At 37.5% G+C, this 18,388-nt stretch overlaps 1 long non-coding RNA gene across 13 annotated transcripts in view; it reads right to left on the minus strand.

Annotated features, from left to right (window-relative positions):
• LOC112657565 (uncharacterized) overlaps positions 1 to 18,388 on the minus strand; it is a 319,254-nt gene that overhangs the window by 224,702 nt on the left and 76,164 nt on the right. For 11 of the 13 annotated variants that reach the window (XR_007408364.1, XR_007408363.1, XR_007408372.1 and 8 more), the window contains 3 exons: positions 15,300 to 15,365; positions 13,491 to 13,513; positions 12,639 to 12,983 (listed from right to left, as the gene is read on the minus strand). This is a non-coding gene — a long non-coding RNA (uncharacterized LOC112657565). The remainder of the gene's footprint in view (positions 1 to 12,638; positions 12,984 to 13,490; positions 13,514 to 15,299; positions 15,366 to 18,388) is intronic. The other 2 variants (XR_003135109.3, XR_007408374.1) reach the window with 2 other exon arrangements.

The raw sequence follows: 18,388 nt of genomic DNA on the forward strand, positions 1-18,388 counted from the left end.
AAAGATCAAAGCCTCTGTCATCTTCAGCCTGGGTTATTCAACATTAGATTACTGGCCACATTGTTTCTCTCTGATCTTCTACCATATATTCTCAAAACAGCAGCCAAAACCATCTTCACAATTTGAGCCATATCCTGTGTTCTTCAGTTTAAAGCCTTCTAGTGGCTCCCTATCTCAACATAGTAGAGCCAAGCTCATTTGACTAGTACACCAACACCCCTGCATCATTGGGCCCCTTCTCTGCTTCTCCAACTCCACTTCCCATCTTTCTGCACTCCTCTTCTGTGCCCCAGCACTTCTACCTCCTATTGGGCAATGAAGTTAACACAGCTATTTTGTTTATTGTCTGCTCTCTCTTTCTCAGAAACAGGCTCTATTAGGTGGGGATTTATGACAGCTTTGTACACTATTGGAACCTTTAGTACAAAGAACACAGTAGCTTATCAGATATTAGGTACCCAATAAATACTTACTAATGATTAAATCAGAATAGAGATAATATATGCTCACCTGGGTCACCTAGAAGAACTGACACAGAGGACAGAAAAGCCTCCAGGACTGAGCCCTGGGCTTCTCCAACACATATACTGTTGCCTTGGCCAATATGGTAGCTATATGTGGCTTTTGAGCCAAGTCCATATTTTTTTTAAGATTTTATTTATTTATTCATTAGAGACATAGAGAGAGAGAGAAAGAGAGAGAGAAAGGCAGAGACACAGGCAAAGGGAGAAGCAGGCTCCATGCAGGTGCCCGACATGGTACTCGATTCCGGGTCTCCAGGATCACACCCTGGGCTGAAGGCGGCGCTAAACTGCTGAGCCACCCGGGCTGCCCGAGCCTAGTCCATATTAAGTATAAAATACCAAATTGTGAAGAATGCAAAGCATCTCATTAATTATTTATATAGATTATTTACCGAAATAATATTTTGGGTATACTAGGTTAAATAAAATATATTCTTAAAATTGATTTCACCTGTTTATTTTTACTTTCTTTAATGGGAAAATTAAATATTAGGAACTTTAAAATTATCTGTGTGGCTCCTGTTGTATTTCTCTTAGACACATTACTTCAGAGACTGAGAGGAGAACAAAAACCAGCAGGGGATGTGTCCAGCAAGCAAGGGAAGATATTAAGCAAGTATGGTGCATGGGAGATTAGAGAAATAGTTGGGTTCAGAAGGAGAGAACAGTTAACTAGATCACATGAGTAATGTGAAGATGGAGAATTGGCCAAAGGATTTGGCAAGGTGAAGAGTACTGCTGACCTTAAGAAGGGTGAATTCAGAGAAACGTATGGACAGACGCTCAAGTGGAGAGAGTCAGAATATAAAATGATGAGGTAGAGACAACCCTCTCAAGAATGATTGCTATGGGAAATGGGATGATTGCTGATCACAGAGAGAAAAAAATTAATGATGGAAGATATTTTGATAGCTGAAGGAAATACTCAAAGATAGCCCCAAACTGGAAAATATAGGCTCAATACAAAAAGTATACAAGCAGGGCACCCTGGGTGGCTCAGCGGTTTAGCACCACCTTCAGCCTGGGGTGTGATCCTGGAGACCCGGGATCAAGTCCACATCGGGCTCCCTGCATGGAGCCTATGTCTCTGCCTCTGTGTGTGTGTGTGTGTGTGTGCCTCTCATGAATAAATAAATAAAATCTTTTTTTTTAAAGTACACAAATATAGCATTTCAAATCTGAAAGTGCCCTTGAAGTTCATCTTAGATATTATAGGTAAGAACTTTGAGGTCCAACCAGATTAAAGACTTGTCAACATCATACAACAGGTAGGAAACCAGAACGAGAAACACGGTCTATGAACGATAACTTGCAAAATTCCATTTCCACAGAGAAAAACATATCCAAATTCTAATATATTTGACCCAAAATATTATTCCTCTTGTAAATCAGAAAGTTTTTGTGATTGTGAATGGTCCATTGAGAGCTAACTCAACACCCCAAAAACAAATAATCTAGTCAAGAAATGGGCCAAAGACATGAACAGACATTTCCTCAAAGAAGACATACAAATGGCCAACAGAGACATGAAAAAGAATGCTCCATATCCCTTGGCATCAGGGAAATACAAATCAAAATCACAACGAGATACCACCTTACACCAGTCAGAATGGCCAAAATTAACAAGACAGAAAACAACAAATATCGCCGAAGATGCAGAGAAAGGTGAACCCACCTACACTGTTGGTGGCAATGCAAACTGGTACAGCCACTGTGGAATGAGTATGGAGGTTCCTCAAGAAGTTAAAAATAGAGCTACCCTACGACCCAGCAATTGTGCTACTAGGTATTTACCCTAAAGGTACAAATGTAGTGAAATGAAGGGGCACCTGCACCCCAATGTTCATAGCAACAATGTCCACAATAGCCAAACTGTGGAAAGAACCAAGATATCCATTGACAGATGAAAGGATAAAGAAAATGTGATATATATAAAATATAATATAATATATAATATTTCATTATATATATATGTAATATAACTCAGCAATCAGAAAGGATGAAAACTTACCATTTACATCAACATGGTTGGAACTGGAGGGTATTATGCTGAGTGAAATAAGTCAATCAGAGAAATACAATTATCATATGGTTTCACTCATATGTGGAATACAAGAAACAGTGCAGAGGATCACAGGGTAAGGTAGGGAAAACTGAATGTAAGTCATCAGGGAGGGAGAAAAACCATGAGAGACTCTTAACTATAGGAAACAAACAGGGATGATAGTGGGGAGGTGGGTGGGGGGAAAGGATAATTGGTTGATGGGCATTAAGGAGGGCATGTGACGTGATGAGCACTGGGTGTTATATGCAACTGATAGGTCGTTGCACACTATATCTGAAATGAAGCATGTACTTTATGTTGGCTAACTGAATTTAAATTGTTAAAAAAGAGCTAACATATAAAAATAATATCTAACATTTATTAAATATTGTGTGCTATGTGGCTGGTATTTTACATATAATTAATAGCAATCCATGGAATAATCCCATGATGTAGATAACGTATTATACCAGTTTTACGAATTAGGCAGACAAAATTTCAAGAGGTTTAGCTACTCGTACACATAACTGCTTGGAACCAAAGCTTATAGTCTTTTCAATATATTATATGGCCTCAAGATCATACTTTTTTTTTTAACCTGGAAATCATCCCGCAATAGAGCAAAATACCCAAATTTGCCAACTGATATAAGTGAAAAGTAATATCCAAATTAATAAAATAATATTCACTTGCAAGTTGAGTATTTTTTCTCCAAATTATTTGTTTGCCACGATGCATCCAAGGTCTGAACTTAAACAAAAATTTCAACCAGACCAATCTTACAACTCTGAGCAAAAACAGTGGCACAATCATGGCAGGATTTGCTTTCTGGAATTAGGCACACTGGTTTCCTAAGGAAAAGTCCCAACAGGTGAAAATGACGTATGTGCCACTGGTATAGAATGACTGAATGCCTCCACTGGAATAGCTTCAATAATTCTCTGTAAATTGGATAAGACAAAAAGATTCATGTTCAGGAGTGAAAACTCATCTGCACTTTATACTTAAGACATTTCATACCAGTGACCATGTATAACTCCTCTATAATAGAATAGTAGAATAAAAAACAACTCTGGGGACACCTGGGTGGCTCAGCTGGTTAAGCGCTGCCTTCAGCTCAGGTCATGATCTCAAGGTCCTGGGATCGAGCCCCATGTCAGGATACCTGCTCAGCAGGGAGTCTGCTTCTCCCTCTCTCTCTGCCTCCTCCCCTCTGCTCATGCTCTCTCTCAAATAAATAAATAAGATTAAATTTTAAAACTCTGGGTAATCACTGTTTCCATGTACAAAATTTAAATTAACTGGAGTGCTCAGAGAAGGAGAGAAATGAGAGGTTCTGGTAAATTTTATTTTCTGCTTAACCTGAGGTCAACAAAATGAATATTTTTGTATTCCAGCTTTGCTGAAAATCTTTAAATGCCTACGTCTTCTTTCCTTACTATGTAGGAAATTAAACACAATTTGATCTTTTCTTAATGATTCAGTATTTTTCAGTGCTTCAGGAAATGTTCAATAACATCTCACAATATCTTTCTAGGACTTATGTATACAGAGTGGGAATGTAGGAAAGGAAATTTTACAAGGTATATTTCCATGAACTTGGTAGGAGCATGTTTATTTATGATTTGCTTCTTTTCGCTAAAGTTTGGGTAGAATAAGCTACAAGTAATGAGGTTATCTGCTGATTCAACTTTTACCACCCAGTTTTTATCTCTTGTACACTAAGATGATACAATACTGCTAACTCACAATATGGTATACATTAAAGGATTTTGGTTTTGGATTTTGTTGTTGTTATTGCTGGTGGGTTTGTACTAATCTTGCCATTGTCCTCACTTAGGAATTGTTATGAACAATGATATACATTCGATGATTAGTCTGGGGTGATAAGTCTGTGGCCACAAAGACTTTCACATATAAGCGGATTGAACTAACAACCAACTTTCATATATAAGCAGATTGAATGACTAGCCTGGTCTCACAGAGAGGAAAGATACGTTCCATGTGTGAACCCCATCAGGTACCTCCTCTCCACTTTACCTCCACATCAGTACCTATCCTTCTCCAACTCCAAGGTCAATGCCTGTATTACACATTCTCTGCACTCGTTGCTCTTTATCAGTATACAAACTAGCTCAGTTCTTGCCACTTACAAACTTTGCTCACCTCGATTCTACCTCTTACCACCCTTTTGCCTACCAATCCACTTTCTCTGGTTCCTCTCAAACACTCATCTTGAGGACTTTCCATCTTTACTTTTCTTTACTTCCTATGGGTCTCTGACATAGTGGGATCCTTCCATCTGGAGACTCTCTTCCCCAGTCTACCACTTTACCTTTTCTTCCTCTCTCTCGTCCTCCTGCTCTGACCACAGCTTAGTCTCCCTCCCTAGTTCTTCCCCTTGTGCCCTAGAGATTAGTGTTCCCAGAGCTTCATCCTCAGCTCTCCTGTCTTTTTTTTGTCTATTTCTTCCTTCAGTTATTTCTCTCATTCCCCAAACTTTAACTGCCACAGATCCACTGATAACTCAGAAGTTCAGTAGCATTCCTGAGCTCCACAGGCATATATCTGAGCAGCCTCCTGAGCAAGTTCAGCTGGATATTCTGGAAGTGATCTTGAAAGTCATCCAGCCAAAGGACATCCATGAGCCCAAGGTTTTCCTTTATCAGTTAAAGAGGCCAATTAATTATGTAGTTACTCAGGTCAGTCCCCTGGAATCCCATTTTTCCCTCACACACTCAACTGATTTTAGTTCAGACATATAGCAAATCTGTCCGCCTCAAAGCTGGTTTATAACCTTAGTTCAGATTTGCAAATTTCCCCTCTGCTTTTCCTCTTTCCACCTGTTCATTGTTTCCGTCCATCCTATACATGGGTTCACAGGAGCATCTCTCCAAAACTCAAATTTGATTTACTACTGCTCTTCCTTTTTGGACCACCTCCCTCATCTTTGGGGACCACTTCTTCAATCCAACCCATGGAATAAAGTCCAGAATATTTTTCAGAGCATGTCATATCCTTCACATCTGGCCTTAACCTATCACCCCACCACCACCTCCCAGTGCCTTTGCACACACACCTATCAAGCACCACCTTCTGCTCAGCACACTCCTGACTGTCTCATCCCCCTGGAACTCCTGTTCAACCTTCAAGACACCTTGTCAATATCTCTTTTATAGCACTTGTAATATTGCATTGTAATTAATTTACACAACGCTCCTTATGTTGTGTTGTAATTATTAAAATATACACACTGCTTAATGATAGGGATGTTTTCTCCATTGTAACCATTATCTATCATGGTACTTGATAGGTACTTAGTAGGTACTTGATAGTACTTAGTAGGTACTCAACAAATATATTGGAATTAAATGGCTTAGTGGTGAACTCAGTCTAAATGATATAAGTCTGGTCCAATGAGCTAATCATCATCGTCTACTCCTTCATTGTTCATGACAGGTATTTTCCTGGACATAACGGAGAGGTGTTTTCTAATTTCAGACACTGTGTGTCTTCTCGACTTGTGAGAAAAAAAAAAAAAAAACAGCCCCTGTTTGCTTCACTTTCTTGGGGGAATAAATTGCATTATGTAACTGTGTAGCCAACACGCTTTTTAGGGGCACACTTTGTTGACCTGTTCAAATCTTCCTTGTCTCTCCTGTTATTCTTTCTGTGAGCCTATCTGCCCTTTTTCAAAAGAGAAAACATCACAGAGCATTTCTGTAATAATATGGTGTATATTATCACGTTAGCCACAGTTATAATAAAAGTAGCTACATAATCAGATTATACTTTGCCTCATAGCCATAGAAATAATGGGGCTTTATCAGGAAATTTTTATAACCAAATGGAAATTCACTAATGCAATAGGAAGTTATCAAATGTAATATAATTCAGGAGTCCCAAACTGCTAATGTCTCGGTAGGTGAAGGGGAAAAAGAAAGTTACTTTATTATAATGAATCTCTTAACAGAGACATGTTTATTATTTTTGTAAAAATGCTCAGCATATGTTTTTTTTTTCTCTTATATAATCATTTCTGGTCTTGTTTCATTTTGTTTTCATTTGGATGCTTTTTTTATGAAGAGTTTCTTTTGAGTACCAAAAGAAAATTAAAGTGATCAGTGATCAGGGTATTATTAAGTAGAAGAAATCATACCAATTTTGAAAATATGGACATGTGCTTTCAAACTGCTGAGAGCTTTATTTTTTATTTTTTAAAAAGATTTTATGCATTTATTCATGAGAGACACAGAGAGAGAGAGAGGCAGAGACACAGGCAGAAGGAGAAGCAGGCTCCATGCAGGGAGCCCAATGTGGGACTCGATCCTGGGTCTCCAGGATCACGCCCTGGGCCGAAGGCAGGCACTGAACCGCTGAGCCACCCAGACTGCCCTGCTGAGAGTTTTAAAAAGGCTTCCACAAGTGTAATATACACAATGGAATATCAGTGTGACCACATGTTGTGGAAAGTGACTAGCTTTCTATTCACATGCATGAACTAATGAGCAAGAAAACACAGTATATGTTGAATAGCCAGTGTTCAAATCCCATTCAAACTTCTACCTCAGTTTCCATCTAAAGACAATGAACAAATATGCAAAATCAAAGTAGGTAGAATTTTTGCATTTACTAAACAGTGGCTTCGTGACAATCATATCAAATTCAAAAAAAATATTAAATGGCCTTTCTGCTTCATATTAAATCAAATTCTTGCTGGAATTCAAAGGATTTTTTCTTTGAATTCCTTTTCCTTTCTCTAAAAACATTTCTTCCTGAGTCCAGGACTGGGAAAAGAGGGTAAGTGATTACACATAATACACGCATACGCATACATATATATATACATACATTATAGATAGCTGGTGATCTGTTATTCTGGAAATTTTGAAAGGGAATATAGTTACTTCTTCTAACCTGAAATCCAACCACTTCGGAATACATAAAAATTAGATAACAGTTGTAAGCCATGAAAATTTACTTAAGATAGACTAGAAATACACATTTGTAATTTTGTCATTTTGATCAATGTTTTTTCTCCAATTTTGTGTCCAACCAGAATATTCCTACTGCTCAGGTTCAGGATCTGATTTGTGCTGAGGGTCTACAGCTGTACATATCAGCTCTTCCTCTCTAGATGACACACATTCTCCCCTCCAACATCTAAGTGTCACACAAAAGGAGGATGTGACCTGGTAACAACACAATCAGATGTAATTAAAATTTTTAGGATCATGCTTTCCAAATAGAGCACAAACCTATTTTTAGTATGTCATTATACATGGTGGGATATATTAGTGGAGGTATTTAGAGGATACAGGGAAAAACGGAAACCAATTTGGGGTGAGGACAGGTGGTGTTAATTCAAAATTACATATCTAAGAAAAAAATCATCTTCATCTGCAAATTGAGGAGAAAGTGAAAGGAGTAAACACGCTCTTCAGGAAGTGTCTTTGTATATGCAGAATCAAAAAGAAAGCCAGTTTTCTGTTCTTCAAAACAATCCCTTCCTCCAAGCAAATAGGAATTTTAAGATTCCAGGATGTGTTCAAGGTCTCCAAACATATTCTCACTGCTCAGGTTCTTTTCCTTTGCCACCTGATATTGTTGCTTTAGTCACCTAAGTGTACTTCTGCCCCGGTTTGGATTCCCTGCCCTCTTCTACATATACATTTCATGATCTGCTTCTCAGAGCACTATGGCCCAGTGTGGGGCGGAGTGATCACGTGGCAGTTCATGTAAATGACATTATGTTCTCATTCAAGTGACACTGTACTTAAATATCCCGATATGATGAGGAGTAAAGATTTGTTGTTGTTGTTTTTTAACATTTTATTTATTCATGAGAGACACAGAGGCAGAAACACAGGCAGAGGGAGAAGCAGGCTCCATGCAGGAAGCCCGATGCGGGACTAGATCCCAGGTCTCCAGGATCACGCCCTGAGCCAAAGGCAGGCGCTAAACCGCTGAGCCACCCAAGGATCACCAGGAGTAGAGATCTGTAATGAATCATTCCTTCAGTAATATGGACTTCTCAACCCCAGAGTTCTGAAACTCCTGTATGAGTAAAAGAAAATTGAAAACCATAAAATTCCTATAAGAACACATAGGTGGCAAGCTCCTTGGAGATGACTTTGTGGATTTGACACCCAAAGCAAAAGATGACAAAAGTAAAAATAAACAAGAGGGACTACATCAAACTAAAAAGCTTCTGCACGGCAAAGGAAACCGTCAAGATGAAAAGGAAATCTACCAAATGAAAGCAAATATTTGCAAATCATGTATCTGATAAGGTGTAGGGAGTTAATATTCAAGATATATAAAGAATTCATACAACTCCATAGTAAAAAAAAATCTATTAAAACATGGGATGGGTATCTGAATAGACATTTTTTCCAAAGAAGACATCCTTTTTGTTTTTTTTCAAAGAAGACATCCTAATACCCAACAGATACATGAAAATGGGCTCACATCCTAATTATCAAGGGAATACAAATCAAAACCACCGAGAGATATCACTTCACACCTGTTAGAACGGCCATTATCAAAATATAAGTGATAATAAGTATTGGCAAGGATGTGGATAAAAGGGAACAATTGTGCACGTTGGTGTAATGTAAATTGGTGCAGCCGCTCTGAAAAACAGTATGGAATTTCCTCAAAAAAAAAAAAACAACTAAAAATAGAAATACCATATGATCCACCAATTCCTCTTCTAGGAATACACCCAAAGGAGATGAAATCACTCTTTCAAAGAGATATCTGCATCACCATGTTCATTTCAACATCATTTACAATAGCCGAAACATGGAAATAGTAGGTTTCAATTGATGGATAAATGAATAAAGAAAATGTGATATACATATACTATATACTCATATATACATATGTATATAAATATCACTTATTCTCATATGTAAGAATATTACTCAGCTATAGAAGAAAATGCTGAAAATGGTACTATTTGGGACATGTGTGGACCTTGAGGTCATTATGCTAAGTGAGATAAGTCTGAGAAAGACAAATACTGTAATATCTTACTTATATGTGAAATCTAAGAAAACTAAATTCATAGAAAGAGAGGGTAAATTGGTGGTTGCCAGAGGTGGGGGTTTTGGGGTGGGGGAAAGCGGTAAAGATAGTCAGAAGGTACAAGCTTTCAGTTGTAAGATAAATAAGTTCTAGACTTATTAATTACAGCTTAATTAATGTACAGCACAGACTATAGTTACAATGCTGTTTAGTGTATTTGAAAGCTGCTAAAAGAGTAGGACTTAAAATTTCTTATCACAAGAAAAAAAATGCAATGGTGTGAGATGATAGATATGAATCAAACTTATCGTGGTAGTCATTTTGCAATGTATACTTTATTTCACAATAATCATTGTGCATATATCAAATCATGATGTTGTACACATGTTATATGTCAACTATATCTCAGTAAAACCATGGGAGGAAAGATTATAGGCACACAAGTCACAAAGGCATAGACTTCCTTTTTCCCATCTCTCTGTATTTTGTGTGGTATAAATTTCTTTATTTTTTTAAAGATTTTATTTATTTATTTATTTATGAGAGACACACACAGAGAGAGAGAGAGGCAGAGACACAGAGGGAGGGAGAAGCAGGCTCCATGCAGGGAGCCCAACATGGGACTCGATCCTGGATCTTCAGGATCAGGCTCTGGGCTGAAGGCAGGCACTAAACCACTGAGCCACCCGGGGTGCCCTATAAATTTCCTTAGTACAGAAATCACCCTTTTGGAATTGCTGCCTGCTTATCAGTCACCCAGAGATTCAGAGGACAAGCTCTGGAATTGTAATGCCTCAATTTGGTACCCCACTCGTCAACTTTCATGAGGGCAAGATCTTGGTCATTTTGTTTCAACTGTATACACTTCGGTTTCCTAATCTGGAAAAGAAAGTAAAAATAATAGCCACAAGGGCTTATTATGAATATTAAATGAGTTACTGTGTGTGATGTTCTTACTACAGTACAAGGCAAGCAAGTGGTAAATGTTAATTATTATAAGAAATTAAAAGATGTATTGCTAGTTAATAGTGAGTCCTATTGTTAGTTAATTGATATTAAGAATACATTTATTATGATATTTATTTTTTAAAATTTTAGTATTATCGCTAAAATATGTAGCAGTTTCATGTTATTTCAGCTATCTCAAAAGATATACTTTGCATAATCATTCAAAGGAAATGAAAAGATCAATAATTATCAGGCATAAAGCTCAGGATGCCAAACAACTTCACAGAATCACAAACTGCCGTAATGATTCCCCATCATTTCTCTTGTGGCTGCTACCTTATAAAACTCTTGCCAATGGGGACCCCTGGGTGGCTCAGCAGTTTGGCGCTTGCCTTCAGCCCAGGGTGTCATCTTGGAGACCCGAGATCGAGACCCACGTCAGGCTCCCTGCATGGAGCCTGCCTCTCTCTCTCTTTGCCTGTGTCTCTGCCTCTCTCTCTGTATCTCTCATGAGTAAATACATAAAATCTTAAAAAAAAAAATCTTGCCAATGGACTCATGTCATACCTAGATGCAGGTTTTCCCTGGCCTCCCAAGAACTTCAATCACTTAGCTTCTAGTAGATGTAGGCCTCTGGGATAGAGGAGGGAATACCAGCACTTAGCTTTTCAAAATTGAAAGTATGTTTCTCTGCACCCAAAGAGAAATGGACCCAAGTCTAGCAGGAGGACCATGCACTTGCTGCAAGAATATAGAGAGGTTTCCCCTAGAAGAAGGCGAACTAGCCATGAGAATGGGAGGCTGGAACATAGGAAGTATCCTAAAGTCAGAGGCTCTCAGTAGGACCTGTCCTTGGCTGATGAGGCCATATAAGGCAGACAGGTTAAGAAACTAGAGAAGATCTTATGCAGAATTTGAAATAGGAAAAGAAATAAAAAAGAAAGAAAGAAAAGACATTCTTAGACATTAGACACTTCAGCTGAGATGATTCTACAATTGAGGCTCTGATGAAAAAAATAAACAGATCGGGGCATTCATTGGGTAGTTAAGCTAGTTTTAAAAGATGATCAAATAGAGACAGTTAGTACTTGGATCCTGGCTTCAAAGTTGGGACACTGTGCCCTATAGGTCCTCTGACTTCCCTTTAGGGTACTCTGTTCTTCCCTAAGTGAGTATGGAAGCAACGGCCTGTACAACTGTTTTAATCACACACCATTGATCATTCTGAGAAGAATGCTAACCATTCACTGAGAGTAAGTTTTGGTTCTATTTAAAGATGGTGAGAATGACTGCGGTATCATAACGCTAGAACATTCCACTTGGAATCAAATGCTCTACATTGATGGTTCTCCTTTTCTCCATTAATCTGACTACCTTAATGACCTATCCAAAACTCAAACCAAGGTCTATAGTGTCAGATCACAGCAGGCATCATATATTCCCATTATTCTTCTACTGTAGTTTTTATTAAGGACAATTGTGGTTCTCTATTGAAGGGATTCCTGAGATTTTACAAGTATTTTGTTTGGAGAAGGGAAAATAGAAGCCAAAGGTCAGAGAAGCTTTATGAAGTCAGTTGGGCAATGGGACATATATGAGCATGCATGCTTTTCACATAACCTTCACATCTCATTCTCTATTCCACACTTTCTACCCACAAAGTGAGCTCTACCACTGTGATTTCATTTTTGTCTCTTTAGGCTTCATATGAAAATTTGGAGAAAGTGTGTTGATTACTTTGCAAAAGACTTTGATGGATTTACCTCCACCAGTTTCCATGAATTTTAAGAATGAGCTCTCCAAAACTCTAAAGCAGGGATTCCTGTTTTACAAGACCAATCTTGAGACAGTCCTGAGTCTTATGAAATTTATGGAATCTCCAAATTTGTACCCTCTTTCTTGAATGGTGTTAGAAGGACCATGCTTTTAGAGGAAGGATTTGGTGCTTATTGAACGGTGGATAGTGAGTCCAGTGCTGGGATTATGTAAACAAACTTGAGTTTAGCCTATGTCAGATGTTTATTTCAGATGGCGCTGCAGTCAATGCCATTGGGTGAGTGTGTTTTGTTTTCCTCACGACCAACACTTACTTGGCATTTTCAGAGTTCTCACTGCTGCTTCTTAGTTTTCCAGTCCCAAGAGACACAGTGGCTTTCTCCTCCATGTCTGCTTCACTGGTGCCAGGCTTGTTGAAGTCTTCAGTAAAAACTAGATTGTCAAATCTAGAGTGTCCATGGAGTCAGTAAAGCTAGAAGCCATGGTGCAGTCAAAGAGCAACCGCAACCGTCTCACCATGGTAGTCCTTTCTTAACTAAGAGATGAATACTATCATTGTACAGATGGGGATCACTAGAAGTCACCACCACTCTTTGATTTAACAAACATTTATGGAGAGTCTGCATGATTAAGATGCTGAGGAAGATAGAAATATGATGCTGCTTTCAAGAAAAAAAGTTGATATTATTAAATGACAAAGGTACTATATTTTACACACTTTATTCCATCTAATTCTTACAACAGCATTTTGAGCTTGGGAATATTATTTCTGTTTCACAGATAAAGAAACAGGCTCAAGGTATTTAAGTAATTTGCTCAAGATCCTTCTGTTGGCAAGTGATAGAGACAGAACTGTCTGACTCCATAATATAAAGTCAGTTTAATGTAGATGAAAAGGCAGTTGCTTAGACAACTAGAATTTAAGGAAATGTGTGATAAGTGTAGTAAGAAGAGAACATTTTAAAATGCCTTGAGAGGGATGCCTGGCTGGCTCAGTTGGAAGAACATGCAAGTCTTTATCTTGGGGTCATGAGTTTGAGCCCCTCATTGGCTGTGAAGATTATTTAAATAAACTTTTAAAAATGCCATAAGAATTTTCAGTTAAGAGATAAGAATTTTATCCACCCCCCCCCCCCACACACACAAATGAGCCCCTTCATACGTACCAGTTGGCATGGAGCAGAACAACCTAGAAATACATTAGAATACAGTGTTGAGTCTACTTAGGTTAAAAGTTTAGGGATAAGATTGTTCACTTTCTATGCATGGATGCTGTCACATACTGGGGTATCCATTTCTCAAGTTGCCCTGATCAGGAGACCAGTTGGGGCTTAATGGGGTGAGGCCGATAAGAGCACTTCTTACCCCCAGATGGTTTTCTGTTCTCAGGAGCCAATTCTGTTTTTCTCTTATGGAAAGTAAATATCTGCAAATCTGAAGGATATTAATTTTCCATCCTAGATGAAGCAATTATTGGTAACTAGGTATGGAACAATCTGCAAGCTATGTGAGAAAAAAAATGCAAATCAGGGACACCTGGGTGGCTCAGTGGTTGAGCGTTTGCCTTCAGCTCAGGGCATGATCCTGGAGTCCCGGGATCGAGACCCATATCAGGCTCCCTGCATGGAGTCTGCTTCTCTCTCTGCCTATGTCTCTGCCTCTCTCTCTCTGTGTGTCTCTCATAAATAAATAAATAAAATCTTTTTTAAAATATGCAAATCTATAAAATATACTGGAATAAAATCATTTTTCCATATTTGATAGCAAACATTAATTACCTTGCACCTTTTGGTACCTACTTCTCATGTTTGAATCCAAAATCATATAGTAATGGTAACACATTACTATATGATACATCATATACATGTACATGATATATCAGTACATCATAGTACAATATGGTACATTTATTCCCCCAATCCCTTTGAGATAAATAGGAATTATTTTCCCCAAGTGAGAGATGGGGAAAATAAAGGATAGTACTTCAAATAAAGTATATTTCCAAGGTTCAAAAAGTATCTTTCCAGGATTACAGAGCCAGTGAGTGCAAAGCTAGAACTGTAGGCCAGAGCACCCTATTGCAAGTTACATGGTCTTTTCTACACATGGTGTGGTTTTGCAGTAGGTATGATATTATCTCTTTACTACTCTCTATCATCAAAAGGGATGCTCTAAGAAGGTGATAGCCTTTGCCAACTTTGCCCGTGGCAAAACTCACATTAATTCACATATACCTCAGCATGTCTTCTTCGAATATGGAAACCTTCCATTATAACTGACTCTATCTATATTGCTGAATTTCCGTTATTATGACTTTTCATTGTTTCCTAGAATGTGTTATTCTGAATTTGTTAATTCCCAGCTTTTTCTTCTGTCTACACCAAATAATCATACATAGAAAATGACGCTGGAAGAACTGGATCCACATCTAGACACAGGAATGGGTTACTATTTCAGTAGTAATCTTAGAAAGCTAATCCAAAAAAAATCACTTAAGCAAAACTTAGTTCATTTGGGTAAAACATGAATTAAGTGGTGAGTTTTCCAAACAAACATTTGAAATATTAATATCTCCACAGTTCTTAGAGGAAGCAAATGGACGGATAGAGACCATGTATATATATTTGCATCTGCAAATAAGGACAACTGGGTACAGAAAATCTCATAGTTTTAAAAGATTTCTTGTATATGACCAGTTTTTAAATAAAAATTGTATTTATCTAAGATGTTCAGCATGATGATTTGATATAAATGGTGAAGCTTTTACTAGAGTTAAGCTAATTACCATATCTTCTCCTCACATAGTTATCTTATTGTGAGTGTAATGAGAGTACATGAAATCTACATTGAAATTTTATGGAATTCTCTCCTCTGACCCCCACCATGCCATGCTTTGGGAAAGTATTTTTCTTCTAAAGATACTGGGTATATATTCACATCTTCTGATGATATGTATTGGGTTTGTAATGTCTTACCAGGCCAAGAATGTATCAACTGGAGACCGTCTAGAGAGGCAATTAAAATGGCCAGTTTACACCAAGCTGCAGAAAAGAGAAATGGAGTTAGGGGGAAAGAAATTCAAAGAAATGGTCTTTCCAATCCCACTCCCATTGACTACAGGATTCGTCAAGGGTGGCTAGAATTCTGCTCTCAGTTTTCCAGTCCTGGGCCTTAGCAGATTCAGAATGGAAAGAGAATCCGAAATTGCGCTAGTAAGACACATGAAGACCATATTTAACACTTCCTATTCATCAGGCACAGTGTGATCTCTTTACATACGGCCTCTCATATAGCAAATAACATAAAAATCAGTTTGTGAGGGCATATCCAAGGAACAGTGATATTTCCTAGAAATTAGTATACACAGAACTCCTGCTGAATGTAATTCATCAGTACTGCCCACAAAAGTAACCACTCATGAGACATTTAGCACCTGTGAGATACAACACACAATATGAATGTATTGGGTTATTCAAACTCAAACATCTGTTGGCTTTTAATAACTAATAATGTGACTATTTACTCCAAAGATTTTTGACTTGTCACTCTTCCTACCATCTTGTCACAATTTTTTTAATGGAAAATCTAAAACCAGACATGTAAAAATAACCTAGTTTCCCCTTAATTCATGGAAAAAAACTCTGAAAAAAAATTTTGTTGTTTAAGAAACCAACTAAAATAATTATGAGGACCTAAAATATTGGATGCAACTTCCTAACTTCTGTACCTCAGTCTACCTATCCCTAAAATAGGATTAACAATATTGCACTACACCTGCAAAGGAATATAAATTTAATAAGCCTTTTAAACCTCCACTTTGTAATCCTCAGAGGAAAAGGCACTATGTAAATATCAAGTAATCTTATCTTTGTGCCTCATTATCTGAGCTAATATTAACTGTAGAAAAGTTATGTCAAATAACATAAAATGGATATTAGACTAAAACTGCAGTTTGATTTTATTGTTTTACCATTAATATTGGCAAGTAAGGATAAAATATGCACAAAGGAGGACTAAATGGCAAACACTCATTATATTATCTCACCAAAATTCCAACAGAGAAATAATATCTAGTAATAACATAGCACAGTTCCTGGTTCTGCCAACTTCTAAAATAAAAACCAACTTGGATTAAGCATGCCAGCTGAAAATAAAGTAATACCTTAAAAAAAAAAAAAAAAAGCTCACACCTACTTCTAAAAATCAGAAGGCAATAATCGGCCAGTAGCATCATTTCCCACTATTTAATGGCACATCATTAGCAAAAATAAAATTGTCAAGAATCTCATATTGATACTGTTTTCACTTTTATGATTTGGCCAAGTGATCCTCATGCCGGGACAGCTTACTCTGTATTTCAGATCTGTGGTCTCTATGATGCAGCAGGAAGGTTCCATGACTGGCCCGAAACATTAGGAAGCTCAGGAATGGCGCCCATGTCTCATGACCTTCTTGTTAACATTGCAATCCTTGCACGTTCATTTTGGACAAGCTTCAAGTCTCTTAGTCCATGGATGAGTGTCAGAGTATTTGCAAGATGATCTGCAAAATCCAATCTGAAGCTCATCCTAATACACAACGAGGAGTTAATCCTCTGTGTTGGTACAGTGCTGTGCAATTTTTAATGCTTTACAAACCTTCATTTACCTCCCTCAGAGTAGGGAGGACTATCTTATTTATTTTACTTATCTCTATTTTTCTTGTGGTAATGCAGTGGCTAGGAATCAGCAATTATTACTGTTATTTAGTTGGGACCCTAATTCATTAATCTTATTATAACCAGATTTTACCTCAGCTTTGCGTTACTATTTTCCTAGTTCAAATTTTCTTTTTCTTTCTTTTTTCCTTTCTTTCTTTCTTTCTTTCTTTCTTTCTTTCTTTCTTTCTTCTTTCTTTCTTTCTTTCTCCTTTCTTTCTTTCTTTCTTTCTTTCTTTCTTTCTTTCTTTCTTTTTTTTCTTTCTTTCTTTCTGGCATTTTTCCCCCATTTGTATCTTATCCATAGTTACATAATTCCCTTGGCAGCTTCAAAAGTTGTCCAAACTCCTGCAGCTTTTTTCTTCATTGGGGATTTAACAACCCAGGCAAGGGTGTTTACCCCTGGGACTGCTTTCTGCTAACTCAGCAAAGACTTTAGATCAAATTTCCCAGGGCTCTTGATTGTTCACAGAGCACCAAGGTTATTTTCATTTCTACAGCCAGAAGTAGGGAAGATAAAGTAATAATGGTCATTTTCAGGGTGTACTTCCCAGTAGGGTAGCTTCCAGACTTTCCTTTTGCAATTATAACATTTTCCTCCTTAACCACCCTACCTGTTAGTTCCTCAGCCATTGAAACTAAAGGTCCTATTATTTATATACTGCATTGAATCTTTAAGGGTTGTTGTTGTTGTTGATTTTTTTTTTAATGAATCACTAATGCTCAGGTGCCCTTAATAATAACCTCTAACCACTTTCTAGTTTAAAATCCTGCTTCGGGGTCTAAAGGAATACTGTAAGTAAGAAAACAGTAAGTAAAACTGTTTTTAAGGCATTTTTTTCTTACCTTCATCATAAAGAATTTATTAGAGATTGTGTGAAACTGTGCTAAGTATTTTAAGATGATATCAGAATCATAGATGGCCAACGTGACCAAAGACCAGACTGTCCTCAAGAGTAAGGGCAATGCAGGGGTACGAGACCAAATGCCAGGAGATCTGGTTTTAAGTGTAACACATTCTCGAAGCTTAGTTTCCTCACTTTTCTACCTGTAAGGACTGGTGTGAAGAGGTGGGTGAAATTAATTTATAAATGGTAACACTCATGTAAGATTCTTATACCTTCCTATCCATATATGTTTACATTGAACAAGAGAAATTGAAGTAAGATTTTCAAAGGGAAGTCGAGGAATGTTACAGGTATGCCAATAAATCTCTACAAGATTTCCTTTGACATAGTTCTTTAGCAATATATTCTACTGTCTAACATTTCTTTCAGGAAAATTCTATCTCTAACCTAAAGCCCAAACATCATGAAATAATGCCCAAACATCATAAACAATTTGTTTTGACCACTACATAGGCTACTT

This window comes from Canis lupus, chromosome 35 (assembly GCF_003254725.2).
Source record: "Canis lupus dingo isolate Sandy chromosome 35, ASM325472v2, whole genome shotgun sequence".
NCBI classification, from domain to species: domain Eukaryota; kingdom Metazoa; phylum Chordata; class Mammalia; order Carnivora; family Canidae; genus Canis; species Canis lupus.